Source organism: Cupressus sempervirens, chromosome 7 (genome assembly GCF_028749045.1).
Source record: "Cupressus sempervirens isolate cs-2001-9-10 chromosome 7, ASM2874904v1, whole genome shotgun sequence".
NCBI lineage: Eukaryota > Viridiplantae > Streptophyta > Pinopsida > Cupressales > Cupressaceae > Cupressus > Cupressus sempervirens.
In genome coordinates this window covers 470,584,051-470,604,537 of record NC_143124.1, presented here as the reverse complement: position 1 = coordinate 470,604,537, position 20,487 = coordinate 470,584,051, and the positions used below count along the sequence as shown (strand labels likewise).

At 34.6% G+C, this 20,487-nt stretch overlaps 1 pseudogene; it reads right to left on the bottom strand.

Moving 5' to 3' along the window:
- Positions 1-17,194: 17,194 nt before the first annotated feature.
- On the bottom strand, positions 17,195-18,648 carry LOC149547582 (nucleobase-ascorbate transporter 12-like; annotated as a pseudogene).
- Between the last annotated feature and the right edge of the window lie 1,839 nt (positions 18,649-20,487).

The window sequence follows — 20,487 nt, the reverse complement described above, 5'->3', positions numbered from 1 at the left end:
TTTGAAAATTGGATCAAGCCATCCTACTACTTCTTTGCACATATGTTCTGTAGATTGTAAATTGATGAATGCATTATCTACATCTCAAGAGATTATTTTCAAGATACTTATCCTATGGCTTAGCACATTTAGCATAACACTCTTCTTTCTTGCATTGTCAAATTGGGGAACCTCTGCATCCACATTAATCATAGGCACTGGCATTGTCATCCCTATAGGTATATCTTCTATCCAGGCTTTTGCTTCCACAGTGTGCTTCACCTCTTCCACATGTCCAGGTGCATGGTTTGCATCCATTGTAGTCTTGAGTTGGTCTTTTAAGGATGTCACTTCCACTTCTAAGCTCTAAATTTTCCCTTCCAACTCATCTATCCTTTGCTTTTGCACATAGCTCATCTTGAGCTCCTCCTCATACAATTTCCTGACATCTAAACATTCATTATATACAACAACTAGCCTATCCTTAATCTGATCTACCTTTGCCTCATTCATGAGTACAGAGTGTTTGAGTAGGATAGAGATCTCTTTTCTAGTGATATTGTCTAGTATCCACACAATCATCTTGCCCTATGTAGTCTCCTCTATGTCCATCATTTTAGGTTTTTTGGTGTTTAGGGCAACACTCCATACTACTAGTTTTTTTGTTTCTATATTGAATCCTAACCCCCTCTTCAATCCTTCACTGCTACTAGCTTCATAGCTCATTGCTTTGTCTTGTCTCCTCATTTGATCAAGAACAAAAGCTTTCTTAATGTTCCAATTTGGTACGAGAATCATAACACTCCTATACACCAACTCTGTGGCTTCTGCAAGGGTCATTGTTTCACTATCTAGACCATAAGCCAACAATTTATCAGCTAGTTCTTTATTCTTCTTAGGATCTTCTCCTAGCATGAGGGTCAATGTGAGCTCATTTTGCTTTATTTTATATAGAAAACTTTTAAATTATGATGATTTAATGAAATCATTATCATCCATAAATTTTTCAGATTGGATGAGTCTATCATCCAACCTAGAAGCTACAATTTGTAGATCACTGGAGGCCTTTCCTAGCTTTGTTTCCCTTCGATGTAAGTAATTTTTCTTGATGTCAGCAAAATATTGTTCATTGCCTGGGATTACTTGCAGAGCCCTTCTCACCACCCTCTTTGGGATATGCATTGGTTTTTGCCTCTTATTTCCTTTTGGCACCCAAGTTGAAGATGATGGTTGTTGATCCTCAACATCAACCTCCAATTGTACATCTGGCTTAGGGGATTCTCTGTTCATAGTGGCTTCCTCTCCCTCTAGCTCACCTGGCATTTGAGACATGATATAATCAAAATTTTCTACCATCTTTCTCAAATTACCATAGTATGAAATTTTTGTATAGAAACCTTTGAAATCAGGGTTGGTCCTTTTTAAGGCCTCCTCCACCTTCCTTATTTCACCATACTTCCCTAGTAGCTCATTAGCTTCCCCTATTGCTACTATATTACCAATCAAATCTTCTATAGGAATTGGCTTGTTAGGAGGTAGAATGTAACTCCTAATGGCCTTAACCTCATTTGTTATGTAATTCTTTGGGTCATACATTCTATAAGGTCTAGTGGAAAACTTATACTGACCTAGGTATTCACTCAACTCTTCAAATGCATTCTTTCCAATCTCAAAATCTCTTACCTTGAAACTTTGACAAACAAATGTGGGTTTGTGTAGAGAGGTAGGAAACATTTCCTTGTTCATTGATAGAAATTGCCAAAATAATTCAATAATGGCTATCCTAGGGGGTAAATATTTAAGAAATATGTGAGGAGACTGTGGGCATGCATACACTCTCATCAATGTGCACTCCTTAAAAAAAAATATGTCCCCCAAGTTATGATCCAATTTAGTTTTCTCATCCAAGAAAAAAGGTCTAAGAAATGTTTTAAAAACATTTGGGGCCCTAAAGAAAGTATGGTCTAGTTGCCTCATAATCGTAGAACTATACAAATTGAAAAATAAAAGTTCATTTGAATAACAAAAATTTCTATTCCAAATGTGAGTCCATAATTGCACAGGTAACTCACTGAATTCATCAAAAGTTTGATTGATGAAGTCTTGGCTGATGTAACCAATGTTTTAATACAAAATTAGGTACATTAGTAATGAGTAATGATGCAATTTGAAATCTTTCATTTCTCCTTTCTTTGCATTGAGAAGTTGATGGTGCATGCTATCCATGATGAATGCCACATAATCATATTATTTGTTGTGGAAAGGGTCTTGTATTTCACATGCCATCAGGAATAAGGAACCATAGACACAATCCTTTACACCATCACTTCCCAAAACTTTGTGTAGCCCATATAGTATATTCTTGAAATAATTTTTTAATCTACTCAAAGGCAAGTGATCCTCTACCTTCTTTTGAATCAGCCCTACATTTTTAACATTGTAAGGGATGTGGGATAGAATCACATTATTTATAAAATAATTTTTATTCCTCCCCAATTTACCCTACAAATCCTCGATGTCTATGGGCACATCCATTTGTCCCTCTGTTGGTGTTTGAAAATGCTAGAGGGTTTTCAATTATCCCAATGAGAATATAACACATCTAGGGGCAGCTAACTCTCATTTTCAACATGTTATTTTAGACATCGAGCCAACTATAAGGCATGACCCTTCTTCTACTTTAGGCTTTGCTAAACCTAGGTGGGTAGACCTCAGATTCAATTGATACCGTATATTGCAAAAAACATATCCCTAAATCTATTTAGCAGATAAAAACCATTATATCTCCTAATACTTATGCAATAACAGAGATCTACAGTAGCAAATTGCAATTCTATGATATTTATAAGCTGAATGAGGGCATTCTATTTAGGTCCTTCAACATAAAATGGAAAGAATGTTCGATTAATAATGTTGAATTCAACAAACCCTTAGATATGCAACAATAAGACTTTAATGATCCTATAATTGACTAGTGCCTAATCCATTGGGCAAATTCATGAATCAAATGCATACATATGGATATCTGATACTTATTTATATATTCAGATATACAATCTATCTATTCAACTTGTAAATAGACATCAATGCTCAATCTGAACCTCATTCTTGCATGATATCCCCATTAGTAAACTTACAACCCTGTTGATTTTCGTGAAGCATTTAAATAACTACTTGAGTTATAAGCAACAATGAAATAACATATAGCCTTAAGGGACTACAACTATGATCTAGGCTCTTTGTTCAAAGACCATAAAACATTGAAGTTGACTAATAAAGGAGACAAGATTCAAGATGAAACTCATGAAATTCTGCTATTCTTTGTTTTAATTTCCTTGAAACAATACAACCATATGCATGAAATGAAAGCATGAAAACACCTAACAGATTTGAACTATCTGTATTATACTTCTTAGTGTTGTTCATACAAGAGAAATTTTGCTGAAGAAAATGGTTTCACAGTAATAACTGGAACCCTTTTGGTATTACCCAGAGAAAACTACCAACCTATTGGTTTCTTAGTGACAAAGACTGTAACCCCTACAAAGAGGAAAAGAAAAGAAGATATAGGAGAAGAGTTAATTCTTAGATCTAACCAAAACATGACACTTGTCCACTTGGATAACCTTCTCAATAGGTTAAAAACATCCTTCAAATCTTTTCTTTCAACTTATATATCAAATCTTCAATCAGTTATGCCTCCAAAAGCGCAAAATATCTAAAATATATGATTGAGCAAGTAATTGATTTGATACTTGATCTCGAACGGCAAAATTTGGTTAAAAATGAGCTCAAGAAAGGTAAAAACATTTCTAAAATTTATTTTAAACTTCAACAAACATCACTATATGCTTTCCAACTGATTTTGACATCCCATGATGAATTCTATCCCTTTTATAGAGAAGGCCCTAGAAAACACAAAACTAATTATAGTACGAACCAGTGAATACCTATGCATAATCTGACTCCATATTTGGAAAATTTGGATTCTCCTAGTTTCGACGGTATATGATAAGGCATATTTCAGATAAAAAATGCCTTTTTAAGGATATTTGAAATTCTCAGGTTTAAACTGTGTCTTTGCATTAAAAATGATTTTTTTTTAAAATTATATAGTATGAACTATATAAAGATTCAAAATAATTCAAATCTTTCATTTTATACGTTTGAAGCTCCTCTTGTCTCCCTCAATCCACTGTCACCATGTGTCAAATGTTGATTGGCTATGACCCCTTTTGAAATATTCGTAATTAATTAATTAATTAATCTCATTTCCTCCTCATAGCACCAGAAGCCCCATTCATTTGAATTTATGTACATACACTTTCAATGGATATATTAATATTTATTAATATTCCATATACCCCCATAGCATCACGAGCATCTGAAACTTCTTTTATGCATATACGAGCTTTAAATGCCTTTACGTTCTCACGACCAATCACGTAAATCTGTAGCCCTTGATATCTTCATTTACGCTCATCCGCTAAATGTTGCCTTTACATCTTTACGTTCATGTGCATAGCACCGGAGAAGCTTAAAATTTGTTTCTCGGGCCTATGGGGTCCTCAACTTGCATACCATCGGAGAGCTTTGGAAAATTCTTTATGCCCACATAGGCTTACCTTTTTCATAAGTGCATGAGCCTTTGAAAATTGCCTCACATTCCTACGGTTGAAAATTTGCCTTATGTTCCTATGGGGTAATTGTAGCAGCATAAGGTCTTTGAAAATAGCTTCTGATCATATGCTGAGCACCTTCAAATTACTCCACGTGGCAATCCTCTTGGTGTTGAAACTCAAAACATGTGCCCCTTACTCACCAGGCTAGCGCCAAGCGGGCCCCAATATGTTAGCAATGGCTTCCTTAAGCATTACGTGCCTTAAGAAACATTACGTTTGAGCTTTGGATCTTTTAAATATTCTATTAAACTACCACATCCCCAATGTGGGATAAAGCAAAAAAACCCCACCGGACTTGCTCTTTGTCATTGCCCTGCAACCTCTTCTCTCATCATGGGTACTCCCTATTGGCATTCTTTCTCCATGGTCAGTTCCTCAGTACTAGCTTGGATGCCTTCTTGGTTGGCGTAGACTTCTAATGTGTGAATCTCCTCTTCTAATTAACTACGCCATGCTTTATATAAGGAGGCATCTCCATTTTTTTTGTAGCCTCTATTGATGGACACCTGCTTCATTACTTGTGAGTAATCTTCAACATGAACTATGTGTTATTGACTTTTACGTGGGACTGCTCTGATGGTTTCCTCAAACTCTCATGCCTTCCTCTATTTTAGACGGTGGTCTGCTTTGTCTCAAGCCGTGGGTTCTTGTATGGATGGCTTTGCTCACTATACCTACATCTTTTGCCTATGTTTCTTTTTTGGCTTGGCTCCTACTTCATTTTTGTTGCTTGATCTCTACTTTGCCCCACGTGGACTGGCTTTAACTATTGTTTGTCCTCTCTAACGCGTGAGGCTTTGCTTATTGGCATGATTTCTTTTTAATTTGTGTGTTTTCCCTTGAGTGGGTGTGTTCTTGTCATGGAAGCTACTCCTCCATTGTCTTAGCCTACTCCATGGAAGTTAAACCCATGGGCATTTTTAAACTTTGCATTTGACCCCTACCTCTTTCCCTGTATGGCGTGGGTTGTTCCTTGCCTACTACGTGGTCTTAAAAGGTAGCTTTAGAAAAATGTGGCTTCTCTTCTTCTCATTGAGCCCCTATTCTTCCTCTTTTTCATTTTAAAATGGCTCTTCCCTTGGCATCAACGTATTGGAACTCCTAGTCTTTGGCATGAGCTTTCATGCTTTCAATGTCTTCTTTAATACTGGTTGCTTTTTTGTTAAACTCTACCCCCTTTTTGATTCCATGGGCTCCTTTGTTTCACATGTTCTTATGATGTCCCCTTTTTAATGCTTGTTGTTCTCTCTTTTATTCAATGTGGCTTCCCTTTATTTAGCATAAGAGAAATCATTGAATGCAACACATTGTAAAGCATATCATTGTAATAAAAATTGTAATGGAAACACACAGAAGCTTAAGTTATTAGAGGATTGGAAAGGCATATCCTATAGTTTCCTATCCCCTTGGTGGCTTCAACTCCTCACAATAAGCTAATGGAGCTACACTATCCACAATCCACCCTTTTAGTTAGTATGCATCTCATTCTCAATTATTTATCAAGCCAATTGAGAACCTTCAACCCTGTATTTGCTAATCAAGCACAATTAGTTGGGCCCCAAAGTGGGTCTGGCTAAAAAAAATTTCATTTTCAAACACTTGAACAGTAGAATTGGTCCATAGAACCATCTCATACTGAATGAAATCAAACTCGACCAATGAATCAGCATTTGAAACTCTAATTCATTTGCTTTCTGCAACTTGTCAATTTCGTGTTAGGAGGTCCCTTGTCTGGCCTTAAAAACTAACCCAAATCTCTGATCAGGCTCTAAAAATAGGCACATTAAATCTGTGCTCTACATACTTTCACCCTATCAAATTTCATCTTATGAAGAATTCCCAATCAAAAGATACTCACTGTCAAATTTTCCTTCTTAGAATTACCTACAAGTAAACGCGTTAGAAAGCAATAAACTAGGTTTGGATTTGGCTTGGAAAACTAGGCAAATGGACACTTGGGGAAACGAAACTTGGGGCGTTGGTTCTCTGTCATGAGGTGAGTATAAATATATTATTTGGGATCATGAAAAATAGAAGGAAGCAAATGATGATCAATCAAAGTAGACTACTTGGATTTTGCAAACTAAAACAATGACAGAAAAGCATTTTTTGCAAATGGAATGGACCTAGAAAAATGTGCAAATGGATTCATCATGACTTGCAAACTAGTACACTTAAAGTATTTTCAGATTAAAACATAGTGATACAATCCATTTGACTTCATCTATCACGGATTTTAGGTTATGACATCACGAATAGGGGTCCTGACAAATCTGCAAATGTTTGACACCAGTAAAAAGATATAAATTGTGTTTGGAATCACGTTTAAAAACTGATCAAGTGGATTCATCATAAGCTAAAACTTGAAGCACAACAAGCCTCTGACATCTACAATACAAAAAAAAAGTAATTTTAGCATTTTGGTCAACTGATCAAAAGTTATAACTTGTCAAACAGGGCTTCCCAGAATTTTGAACTAAATTTATAAGCACGAAAATAGTAACTGACCAACTTTGAGGGATTCAAAACCTAGTCAAAGGGACTCAAAATGAATCAAAATCTAAAACATAGGCTCTCAGGTATGGGCACTAGAAATTCCCAAAGCAGTGAGTCATGACACAATTCTGGGTGTAAGTTATTCGATGAGAAACACAGCCTCCTATCGCTATTTAACACTTAGGGTAAAATTGTAGATTTGACAATTGCTTAAAACATGACTTCACGGGATGACTCGAAATCTTAACTTAACTTCATGGAACAAGTGGATAGGTCGAATGGATGGTGCTAGAAGCATTAAACACCTCTTGGGGCTCAAAGGTATAGCTGGGTACATGTGCACTTAAAAGCATTTGCAAGGCTTAAATTTCTCAATGGTGCTAAAAATCAAGGCTACAATTTTGAGTGCCAACACCCTCCAAACCAAAAGCTTCTGTAAAAGATGTCCTATCAAGCATGTATAAAAAACTCCCGTTATGCCTTTGGAATGTCCTAGTGACTGATTATAAGAATTTATCAGTGCCTTTAACAAGTCCACATCAACAAATACCTTTGGAAATATTGACTTTGCCATGTTCCTATTCCATGGGTTGCAGACTAGTATGTTTTTAGTTCTGTTTTGGTAGAAATATTAAAATAGATTGAAACCATTAGTCCTAGGGCCTTTTGTATCCCTGACTAGGAAGTAAGGGTCTTTGAAAATATGGTCATTCATTGAAATTGTGTTCGATGACCCTGGAAGAATTTTAGCCAATCTTTTGCCTGCTTATTTCACTTTCTAACCCTTGATGTCTTTTCTACCTTTACAACACCCTTCTCCCTTTTTCCTTTAGCTGTAACTTCTACAACATCATCACCCTCATTTTCAACCTCTAGTTCTTCTACAGGAACCTCTTCAACTTCCTTTTCATCCATTTTCTCTACAAATTATATCTTGAACTCTTGCAATAGTAATAGAGAAATTTGCAAATCTATGGACACTTTTGAATTCTTAGAATATAAAACATGAGCTCTTTGAAATGGCAAATATTCTAATTTTTCAATCAAATTTTTATGGTTTAATCATGTAATCTACTAGCATTTTTAATAAATTATACATGCACGAGCTTTAAAACCATTTTTTTAGGGTGTCGGCAAAGAATATCAACCATGCAATTCAATCCTGATGTACTTTTTAGCTTTCTATTTTACTTGGCCATAGTGAATTTGTCCCTTTTTCTAAACTGGCATGACACCTCAACCGCTCTCTTTTCCAATTTTGATTTTCTGTTTATACATTGATTCAAAACCCTTCAATCTTTGTAACCCCAGAGATACACTTAGCAAGCCTTTATGTCTATTCAATGATACTTCAGAATGCTCCAAGTGTAGAAGCACTAGGGTTTCTTAAGCATTGCATTGAATTTCCTTTTACGCTCTTACGCATCCCTTTATACTGTAGAATCTCAAACCTTCTTATCAGATCCTTATGTGCTTATGTGTCAACACCCTCCTCATACTAGCGTAAAGCCTTTGTTACAACTTTCACTTTACCATATATGCTCACATGCACATGTACCATTGGAGCATCCAAAAACTTTCTTTACAATGTTACGCTCATTTCAACATTTGGAGCATCGTAACACTTTACACATCCATCCTCTGTTCATACACTTAGGTCTTTACTTGTGGCATCGTAATTCCTTTTACTACCCTTTTATTTTCCTTTACGCCTCTCCAACTTACCTCATACTTGTAACATTAGAAAGCTTTTATAGTTTGCATCACATTCTTATGTTTCGTTCTTCTCATATCATCGTAAAGTCTTCTTTTCATCTCCCAGTCTATCTTTTATGCTTATACGCTTAGACTTTACTCGTCACCATGGAGATAAGGATGAAACAACTCTTTGTTCATACGGTGACCATGCACTTGTAAAGGCGTAGTAAGAATTTTTTCCTTTTACTTATCAATGACCCAAATTAGATCTCAAGAAAATAGAAAAAGAACATTGTCATTGATTTTAGGCACATGCAAAATGAAGAACTTAATTTGTCTACCATGTGGGTTGGGCCCATCTGACATGTATGACATGTCACCATTTGATTTGTTCTCATCAGGGCCCATCTGATAACTCAACAAGTCCCACATAACATGATCATCTCTATAGAATTGCTTTACAGTTACCCACCAATCAAAACATTGAAGGCACATAAAAAAAATAAAACTTTACTTCACTCTTACAAGTCCCTCTTACACGTAGAATTGTAAAACCACTTTATGTCTTCTCATGAGCTATGCTTTATGCCATCCTAGGATATTATGACTTTACAACATTCAATGTAATGTAAGTGTTTAGATCAAACCACAAGACTTCTCTACCCATCTACTCAATGCTTTACTCATATTAATGTAAAATCATCTGAAATGGTCACTTTTAAACTTATTATGCTCATATGCTTAATAGAACAACGTATGATCGAAAATACTTTAATGTACTCCTTTCGCTCTTCCTCTTGACTTATCACCAAGGAACCGTAAGCCCATCTCCAAGGCATAAAAAATATTTATGCCTCTCCGCTTGATGACCAATCATATGACTAGAGGACCCCAAAGTGGACCACTCTGCTATTACAGAATGCACACTCGTAACCACCTGAGACATGAATTCCTTTATGCCCTTATGTTGCTTGGTGAAGTGTGGCCACAAAAACATAAGCAAGAAAGAATTGCATTCTTATAGGAACCCCTAAGACCATAAGAATGTAAAAGGAGGAACTTAGGCACTTTTCAAACCCTTCCAAATTTTGAAAAATAACCTAGGGTTTCAATAGACTTAGGGCATTTTAATGACCATGTTGATGACAAAGCTTGAGAATTTAATAAAATTCAAACAACATAGAAACTAGGGCATGACCAGGGTAACACAAAACTTGAAAAATTATAAGGAAAGAAACCATAATCTACAAGATACAATGACTTAAATGATTTTGCACCAAAATTTTAGAACTTCTCTACATTGTGAAAAATCAGACCAACACTACTCTTGCTAAATACCACTTAAATTTTTGAAATGCTTCAAAAAAAAAAGAATAAAATACTTATCTCCATTGTAACTTTGTATTCCAATAGGTCGGCATAAGTCTGTATGGACTAGCTCCAAAACTTCTTTAGAATGATAGTCCTTTCTTTTGAAGCTTGTCTTTCCCATTTTGCTAATTTGACAATTCTTGCATAGACCCATATCAAGTTTCCTTAGATGAGGAATACCTCTTTCTCTTTTCTTCTTACTTATCTTGATTAGATTGTCAAAGTTTACATGACATAACCTTTTATGCCATAATCATCTTTCTTCTAATATATGAATTTTCATTGAGATCTAGCTAGAATATGCTACCTTTTGTTTGATTGCCTTACCCAACTAGATTTTATTTTCCATCTAGCAGCTTCGCCTTCCCATTCATGAATTATACCTTGAATCCAATGTTATTCAACTATGCCACACTTAGTAGATTATTCTTAAAAGTCCTTCAACCTATTAAGCATTGTCACATTTAAGTTCATTGGTTAGTAAGATACAACCTTTTCATTTTATGGAACATGGTTCATTATTTCCAAACCTCACACTTCCACCATCATAATGTTCTAATTTTTCAAACTTGGTTTTTTCACCAATCATATGATGTAAGAAACCACTATCAATAATCCATGTATCATTTTTGCTAACATGAGAGATAAGTACCATTTTATCTCCTTCATCATCATATTCATCTTTTACAACAATATAAACCATTTCAACTTCTTCACTACTATCTAAATCTTTAGCCTTAAAATAAGATTTCTTACCTATGTCCTTGTAGTCTATGTAGTTTTCAAAATCCTTCTTTCTTTTGAATTTTTTTTTATTCTTATTGGCTTTGTCTTCCTTAATTGGGCATCTTGCAGCAATATGTCTAACTTCTTCACAAGAGAAACAGATTAGAGGAATCTTGCCTTTATACTTTCCTCAACAATTTCAAAATCACTATCAAAATTTTCTTCCTCTTCTTTACTTTTTGATTTTTTGGCCTTTGATTTTCCACCTTTCTTCTTGAGTGATACCTTGGCTTCAAATGTAGACTCTAGTTTTCTTGAACTAGGAGTATAATTATCATAGCTGTCTAGTTCAAATGTAGTCAATCTTCCAAATAGAGCATCCAAAGTTATTTTATTGTTTGGATCACATCTCTTCTCTTGAATAGTAGACACATTGATTGCATAGATGTGAAGAAGGGTTCTCAGTAACTTTCTCACCACTATCACATCTTCAATTCTTCCTCCAGAAGCTTTGATAGCACTGATACTAGCTTTGATTCTCTCAACATATTTTGCAATATTTTTATCTTCTCTCATTTTCATCTGATCAAACTGAGCTCTTAAGCTTTTGGCCTTAGCTCTTTTCACATTATCATCACCTCTATAGATTTCCTTTAGTTTGGTCCACATTTCATATACAGTAGCACATCCTTTGACTTCATCAAACTCAACATAGTTAAGGGATAGTGCAATGTCAATCATTATGATTTTTATTTTCAGCAATATGCTCCATAACTAATGCTCTATTAGGATCTTTGTAAGTACTCTCTGAATACTTTAAACTTGAATCACTGATGGTTTCCAAATGCAACTTCATAAGTTCTTGCCATGTAGAAAATTTATCTTTCTTTAGCTTGGGAATCTCTCTTCTATAAAACATCCTCATCTTTAGCTTAGGTCCTTGAAACCTTCTTTCCAAGCACCAAGGAGATTTGATACCAATTGTTGGAAATATAGGAGGAGTAACTGAGAGGGGAGGGGTGAATCAGTTACCACTAAAATAAATCCCAGATCCCTTAGATGTTACTACAAATCAAAACATAAACTCTACTTAAACTATATTCTATTATTACTCAGAAGACACATAGATACTCGGTTAATACTAGAAAAATATTGTAACTCAAAAATAATTGAATATACTAATCTTAATTTTATTAACCTCAATTTTAACTTAGTTACATCCACATAAAATAAATAGCATGAACACAAGTGACATGAAGATTTAACATAGAAACCCAATTTGGGAAAAACCACCAATTGTAACTAATTATTGTTTTTACTCTTCTAAAGTGAGCCCTGTTAGGAGCCAACCCTATTAAAGGTTACAAAACACATAATTTTTAGGTATGACCCTATTAGGAGTGGGCTTGTTAATGGTTTCTAGACACTTCATTCTAAAATTGCCACCTTGTAAGAGGATTTACAAATTCCAACTGAATTGCTAATAATAGATCTCAATTATGGCTTGTATACTTGATCCTTTCTAATTGAATGTATCTTTATAGATCAACAAGGATATTCTACTTATCCTTCTGACTCATTTCCTCTAAACATCTTTTGATCTTCTATTCTTGTTCCTCACTTTCAATCCACAACTTGACCTTATATCTTACATATTGTCAAGTTGGCATGAATACAATCTAGAATATTTAATATTCATCTCCTCAGTCGACTAGAACCAAAAAGCAAGTTCATTAAACTCAATATACCAAAATAATATAATCCTTCATTAGCCAACCTTGCTCAGTAGACACTAACCAAAAATAGATTTTCCTATGTTAACCAAGTGAACTCGATTAACATTGTATATTCATAAAATTTCCTTTGGTAACCAAGTGAGCTTGTTTAACATTGGTTCCATCCAAAATTTCCTTCATTAGTTGAGTGAGCTTAGTTAACACTCAACTTCTATGATCTTCCCTTTGATGCCTGAGTGAGCTCAGTAGATACTGTCTTCTAAACTAGGCAAACTCTGGAATGCTTGGTAGACACAAGAAATTGTCTTCATTACCCTAGTGAGCTAGACATACACTATCTAATAATGATATGACATTTTGTGTAACATCAAAGACAATACACAATTAACCAATTATTTTCAACAATGATAACCTATTATAACTTATGAAATTAGACAAACATAATAATGTGACACACAAAATGGTCAAGTAAGGTTGACATAGTCAATAATTGAGGGTTTAAACCCAAATGTACCTTGATAGAGGTGTTATTTCAAGATTATGTTAGAATATGAATTACATAAACCTAACCTCATGAAAACCTAAATTTTTTAATCCATATTCAACTAAAGAACTACAAAACCCTAAATACCCTCGAAACATGATGTCATCACTTAGTTAGGGTTTAGTCAACCAACCTAGTTAACATGAAGAAGGTGTTTCGGTAGCAACTTGACTTGAGTGTTCCAAACCCATATAGTATGTTGAGATGTCAACTCTACATCTTAATGAAATGTAAACAAAACTCATTTTAATCCTTTGACAACCTTACATAGAATATTCAATATAGTATGTATTAAACTGAATAGATATTAACTAAATAAAAAAATATATATATTTTTCTATTTTTGCCCTGAATTTTGGGCATCACATCATGTACATCCCTTCTTGCTTATGTTGTTATATTATGCTTTGAATTTTCTATATAATGTGTTTAAGACATTTGATAAATGGTTTATTTGTATACTATTTTAAATGCATTATTATACTTTTACTACCTTGTTTTTATAATATTATCATTATTTGGTTTCATACTAACCCAACTAACCCAGTGTGCCTTATATATGTGCACATGCATGTCTACTTTGTTTGGTCTATTTTTAAAATGGCAGGAGTTAATCATAGTCACTCCTTTGGGAGATCTACACAATGTTACATACCTGCTTCCTTTTCTATCACTATTATGTTTGTGTGTGTGTGTGTGTGTGTGTGTTGTATCTTGTTGATCGGTGATGCAAGTTTGTGGAGGTACTAGGCATCGGCTCCACATAGCTACAAAAGTTCAATTGTACCTCAAACTCCTTGAATCAATTGTTGTTCAGAAGGAGATGGAACCATGATCCATATAGGCATCCTTATATCCTTAGAAATCCAATAGAAATCTAGTTACCTAGTTCAGGGTTTATATTTTTATTATTTCTTTTAATGGTTTGATCGGTGGATTCTAGTGTAAAGAGTTATGTGTTTATGATTTGGATATTTGCATTTTCATGTAATTCTCTATGTTATTTGTTTGGTATATTTATAAAAGTATATATGAGTGCACACATATACACCTATATAATATATATGGTTGCATAGTTAATGTATGTAATCATTTGTGTATGTTATAAATTGTATGTGAGTAGTTTATTAATACACTTATATAAAAAGATAAATATAATATAATATAAAAATAAATAAATAAAAATATTTAAAATAAAAGGAATAAGTATTTAAAAGAAAAGTAAACTCTCTAACATTAAAAGCATGGTTATGTTAGAATGGGGTTGTCGTTGCACCAAAAGATCAATCTGTTAATGCCCGATACAACCACTCAACTTATAATACACATGAGGTGGTTAAGCCCTTGTCTAGAATCCTGAGGGAAGCCTTGATCAAATTTCCAACAATCTTCTCCTCAATGTTACCTAAAAGTTTAAGGATTCAAACCTGAGACTAAGCTCTAATACCACTTATTAGAGTGGGGTTGTCATTGCACCAAAAGATTGATCTATCAATGCTTGATACAACCATTCAACTTATAGTACACAAGAGGCGGTTAAGCCCTTTTCATGAATCTTGAAGGGAGCACTCAACAAATTTCCAACAAATTCATTCAAGAGAAAAAGATAATAGGTGTTACCCATGTGGAGGAATATGAGACCATTTCAACGATGGGCATTAAAAAAACCCTAATATGCCTAAAAGAATTGTAAAGTGGTAGTTAATTACATAAACAGAGGAAATTTCAGATTTTAGAATTACTTTTATTTAAAAGGGTGGTGTACTCTTTTTACCCAAATGGGTATGAGAGTAATTAAAGAGAATATGTGTGTGTGTGTGTGTGTGTGTGTGTGTGTGTGTGTGTGTGTGTGTGTGTGTGTGTGTCTATGTGTGGTAAAATGTAAATATGAAGGGGGGGGATGGATGAAAGGTAGAAGAGAGATTGGTTGTATTTTTTATGAATATTTTATGGAGAAAATTTAATGATATGTGAGGGAAAGATTATGAGTATAATTCTTTGAAGATTTGTAATTTTATTTCCTCTTGGAGAAATATTTATATGTGAGAGTTTAAGAGCTTAAGAGAAGATTTTTTTTTGAAATTGATTCTTCTTCAACCATGGAGGTTTGTGAAATTGGGGTGGTCTTGAATGATGCATCTCAAGTTGGATTTATTTCTTCTTTGTTCCTGCTTCTATTGAATCTCTGTAGGACTTAAGGTATGGATTGAACTTATTAATTAAATTATTTATCCAATTAAATATATTTATTTATATGTTATCCTGATTTTCTATTATTGTATATGTAAGCATGCTTTCGCACCCGAATTTTTAAACTTTGAAAAACATCTTGGTGGGAAAAGATTCTAAATTGTTTAAGTTTTTCATTATTTTGTTACTAATAATGTCTTTTATAAAGTTTCATTTACAAAGATGCAGTATTCTATGACTGTATTGAACTTGAACTTGAAACTCAAAATAGTTCAAAGTTCAAAGTTCAGAATGTCAATTCATATGCTCAAAAATTCAAGTTCGAGGTACAACATTGTTAGAAGTTGTAATCTTTCCTTGGTGTATTTATAAACCAAGGTTAGACCTTCTTTATTTATTGTTGTAATATATTAGGATATAAGCCAAGGTATCCTAATATATTTCTTTTTTGTCCTTTTTCCACTACATCTTATTTTGTCGTCTAGTGGAATATGTGAGGACAAATATATATTGTAATTTCTAATTTTAGATTATTCCTCCTTAAGAGGAATCTCACACTTGGCCTCACACACATATGAATGGTGGCATTCATAGACATGGGAGTTACATTCTAACTCCTCTCTCTCATCTCTATTTAAGAGATGACCCTCTTCTCTCATTTAACAATGAGGTTTCTTCCTCTTCTCTATTATTGTATGAGCATTGCTCTCTATCTCTCTCTCTCCTCCTTCTTAGGCTTTTGATGCCTCATTCATAATATCACAAGGGGTTTTCTTTGCTTTCCCCTTTCCAAATATCTTTTCTCATGGTGTTGGAGCTTGAAGCTTTCTCTCTCCTATTTTATGGTAATATCCTTTCATGCATTTACTCACTTAGATTCTTTCCTGGTATTGTTTATTTACAGATTTCTTTTTCCATTTCTAACATGGTATCAGAGCAGTTTAATCTTTGTTTTGAGTGTTTGCATGAAGGTACGATTCGAAGGAGGCTCTTGAAGATTTCATTAATTTCTTCTTTTTAAGATGGAAGAAATTGAATTTTTTTTTTTTTTTTTATTTGGCTGGTTTACCGCCAAACCCGATTAACTGTTTGCTCTAATTTGTGCAGGTTACTTCTTATTTTATAGTAATTTTCATCTAACCCCCTTTGGAAGGCTTGCCGCCAAAGGATTTTCCTATAAAAGATTCAATTTTTTTGTTTTGTTTTGGAAGGCGTGCCGCCAAAACAACAAAATATTATTTCATATCATTTATTTATTATTATGCTCTGACAAAGATCGATTTTCTTTATGCAATCAGGTTTATTAGTTTGTCTCTGCATGCATGCTTTAAGTTTTTTAAACTTTAACTGAATTTTTTGAGAAAATTTGAATCCCACTATGTTGGATCTTGAATTTTATCCCCATACTGTTCTTTGATCGGTTTTGATGGAGACTGGTTCTTCCTCCTCCATCCTTCCTGCGATCATGTTGTTATTTCAGGGTTTGTTATTTCTCATGGCTTCTTACATGGCCATGTTCCCCAACCATTTCTACCATAAGCCACAAGCGCCCAACCATTTTTATAATGTAGACCATGAGAACTAGGCCCACTGAAGCCAGTTGGAGTTGAGCTAGTTGAAGATGATATGCATACTCATAAAAGATGTCGTATTCAGTATGTTTGGGCAAATATCTTTCGGTGCCAATTAACAGGGAGGAAACACATTTGTGATAAAAATTGCTATCAGAGAATTGTTTGTGATAATTACAGCTGTGTCTGCAGAGTAAGTGGTCAGGTCTTCCCTCTAACACCAGCTTGCGGTGAGAGGGATTGTTCCCCCCCCCGTTCTTGCCGGCTGCCTGGAACAGTGTTGTCTAGGATAAAGGCTACAAGGAATGCAATCACCATGTGAAGTGATAGAAGAGTGTTCAACACATAATTTAGTCCACTATTGCCAGTTCGAAAAGGCCCATGTGAAGCCACTATATAAGGCAGAAAGTAACTTGGGACAGGAGAATTTGCAGCTGGTCAGACTCCATAGCCCCAGTGCTGCAAGCATTGCCCACATAAAACATAGAAGAGCGGCAACAATGGCCTTTGGGATTGAAGCTAAAATGGCTCCCACTTTACCAACAAGGGATATGAAAATTAACAATCCAGCGCCAAGCTGCACAGCTCTCCTGCTCCCCATCTTTGTCACCGCAATGGTGTGAACATTCTCAGTAAGAGTATTTGCACCTGTACCAGTGCCCCAAAGTCCTGCCAAGATACTAGTTACACCTTCTAAGCCAATTCCTCTGCTCACGACACCAGGTGGTGGAGCCCTTGCAACTAAAAGTGAGGTTGCATGATAAGATCCAACCGAATCCATTGATGCAATTATAGATACTGCACACATTACGATTCCTGTTCTCCAATGAAAAGTTGGAGTTCCCCACTGAAATGGATATGGAATCCGAACCCATGGAGCTGATTCCCATGCTTTTGAAGCATCTGTACGGCAATGATTCATCGTGAAAACATGCTTTCTACAAGCTTCAGAAACAATATTTGAAATAGGTACATTTGGATCACACCCCTTGTAATTGTAAACTCCAGCCTCCGTCAAAAGAAAAGCATATGCCCATGTAATCCCAAGCCCAAGTGGAATTGCATAAACCTGAAATATTCGATGTCCAAAAATAGAAATCTTGCGTAAATACAAAGCAAAAAGGACAACCAATAATATCTGGGGAATGCTAATTTCAATGAGGTACCCGCTTGAGGAAAACCATAGCTAAAGAAGGCTAAGCCTACTGCTGCCACAGTTGGTGCAACAACTACCGGATTTATTAGCCTGAGTAGAAGTAACATCAATCCAGTATAGCCCAAGATCATCTAAAAGGTAGAAGCCATAATTATAGCTCCCTGTAATTCCTTCATTGTGTGCTTAAATCTATGTTTATTAAGAGCTAGAAATTCTGAAGAGTTGACAATAGCTAGAGCTGATGCCAAGTAAACAAATGAACCTCCCTGGATTAGTTGAAGTCTTGAACCAAAAAAAATGAATGCAGCAGAGTTGTCACTCCAGACACCAAAAGCATAGTTGATACCACTCTTGCAGTGTCATCCTGATCACTCCCACCCATTGCTGGTATAAGGAATAATGGTATAAGAATAAGGGAACCTGCTATTGACAAGTAATGCTGGACTCCATACACGAAAATTGGGACTAATCCGGGGTTATCTCTAAGCTCATACTTCATATGTTTTTTGAGTTTTTCAAATCATATAAGTTTTCCCTTCTCTCTATATTTAGATTCGGTTATAACATTTTTTTGTCTTTTCATGCAAGTTTCTTTTTCAGAGACATGCAAGATTCCTTTTTGTTTTTTTTAACTCTTGACAGAGGCATCATTTATTTTTATTATTGCCTCTTGTCAACCTATTTTTGGCAGGTAATCATTCACTATCAGACAAGTGTAACATTCTATCTCTCAAGCTTTTTTTAGAAAAGTTTTTTAACTTTTTTTAGTATCCTCTTATCTGCCAGATCTGAACTCTATCATTATTTACTAACCTTTTTTGCAGGGTTAGTTATAAAAATTTTACATGAAGGTAATTACTCTTAAAAAAGAAAAATGGGGAGATCTTTTCTTATTACCTTGAGGTTATATTTTTGAACCAAGGTAAATATTATGACTTTTTATAAATTGAGACTTTCCAAAATATTAAGTATGGAAAGGTGATTATTTTCTTTAACTAATCTATTTTCGTATATTTATTGGAGTATATATGGGGGCCCACATATATGCCCAGATAAATATATAATTTATGACTATAAGATTTCAGAAATTAATATATACCTTTGCAAAATGAATTCAATACTCATGTTTACCCTTAATGGAGTTTTATACCTAATATCTATATTTAGTTGATCTTCCTTAAATCATTTTATTTTGATTGGATTATGAGTAATCTTACACATTTGCTTTCATTTTGATATTTTGATGTGCCCATAGCTGCACTTTTATGCTTTTATAGCATTATTTTATGCCCATGTTGGCACTTTATGGTTTTATACCATTGATATACATGATTTATATGATATTTGTTTTGAGTTGCATAGGGAGCCAATTTTTTCAAGGTTAACTATGTTGGTCCCCTCAGTATAATTGATACATAGTTTCCTTATCTGGCCCATGGAGTATCCCTCCATCCTATATTGGTATGCACTCATTTTATATGGAGTTTCCCTCCATTTGATCCTATCTGTTCCATTTTGATAGGATAATATTTTTATGGAGTTTCCCTCCATGTTTTGCTCCTCCATGGAGAGGATGTTATTATTGGAGTTTTCTCTCCAAATTCAGATGATTTGATCCAATTTGAAGGCAATATGTTGTTATATCCTCATAATCCATTCTTTTGATTATCCTAACAAATCATGATTATTCTACTTTGATTAGCATGCCTCTCCTTTATATTATTTTCATATATTAATGTGATAATGATCTGCATACATTATTGCTTAGATCATTAGTCATGCATGTTATGGAGGGACGCCCCCATTAACTTGCAGTGGGATGATTCATTAAGTGGACTGTCTATATCCATGTGATTGATGCAAGTATCATTAGTTGACCTTGTCTGTGGTCATTTGTGCATTAGTATAATATACTTTTCATGAGCGCATTGATCAAGCTTTTTACTCAATTTGTCCTTGTTGACAATTTTTTGAGCATATACTTTATCTTGATATCAGGTTATCTCCATTGTTTTGTGGTAACATGTTTTACTCATTATTTCTCTATGAGAATTTTATTATCCTTATTCAAAAGGATTTCGAATTTGCCTATATGATGGCATTCTACTTGTGGATATTTGTCTTGTTTCTTTTTTTTCAGGTGATCCATCAAGGAACCTTCTTGGAGGTGTCTATGCTTCCACATGATCACATTCAAAGGACTCATGTACTTCTCTTGGATCTACAAATGTTCCATATGGCTTGAAGACAATCAAATTACTTCATATTGAAGATTAAGTTGCAGATTTTTGTAAATTATGGGTTTAATACCCTTTGATGTAATTACCCCAAGTAAAGA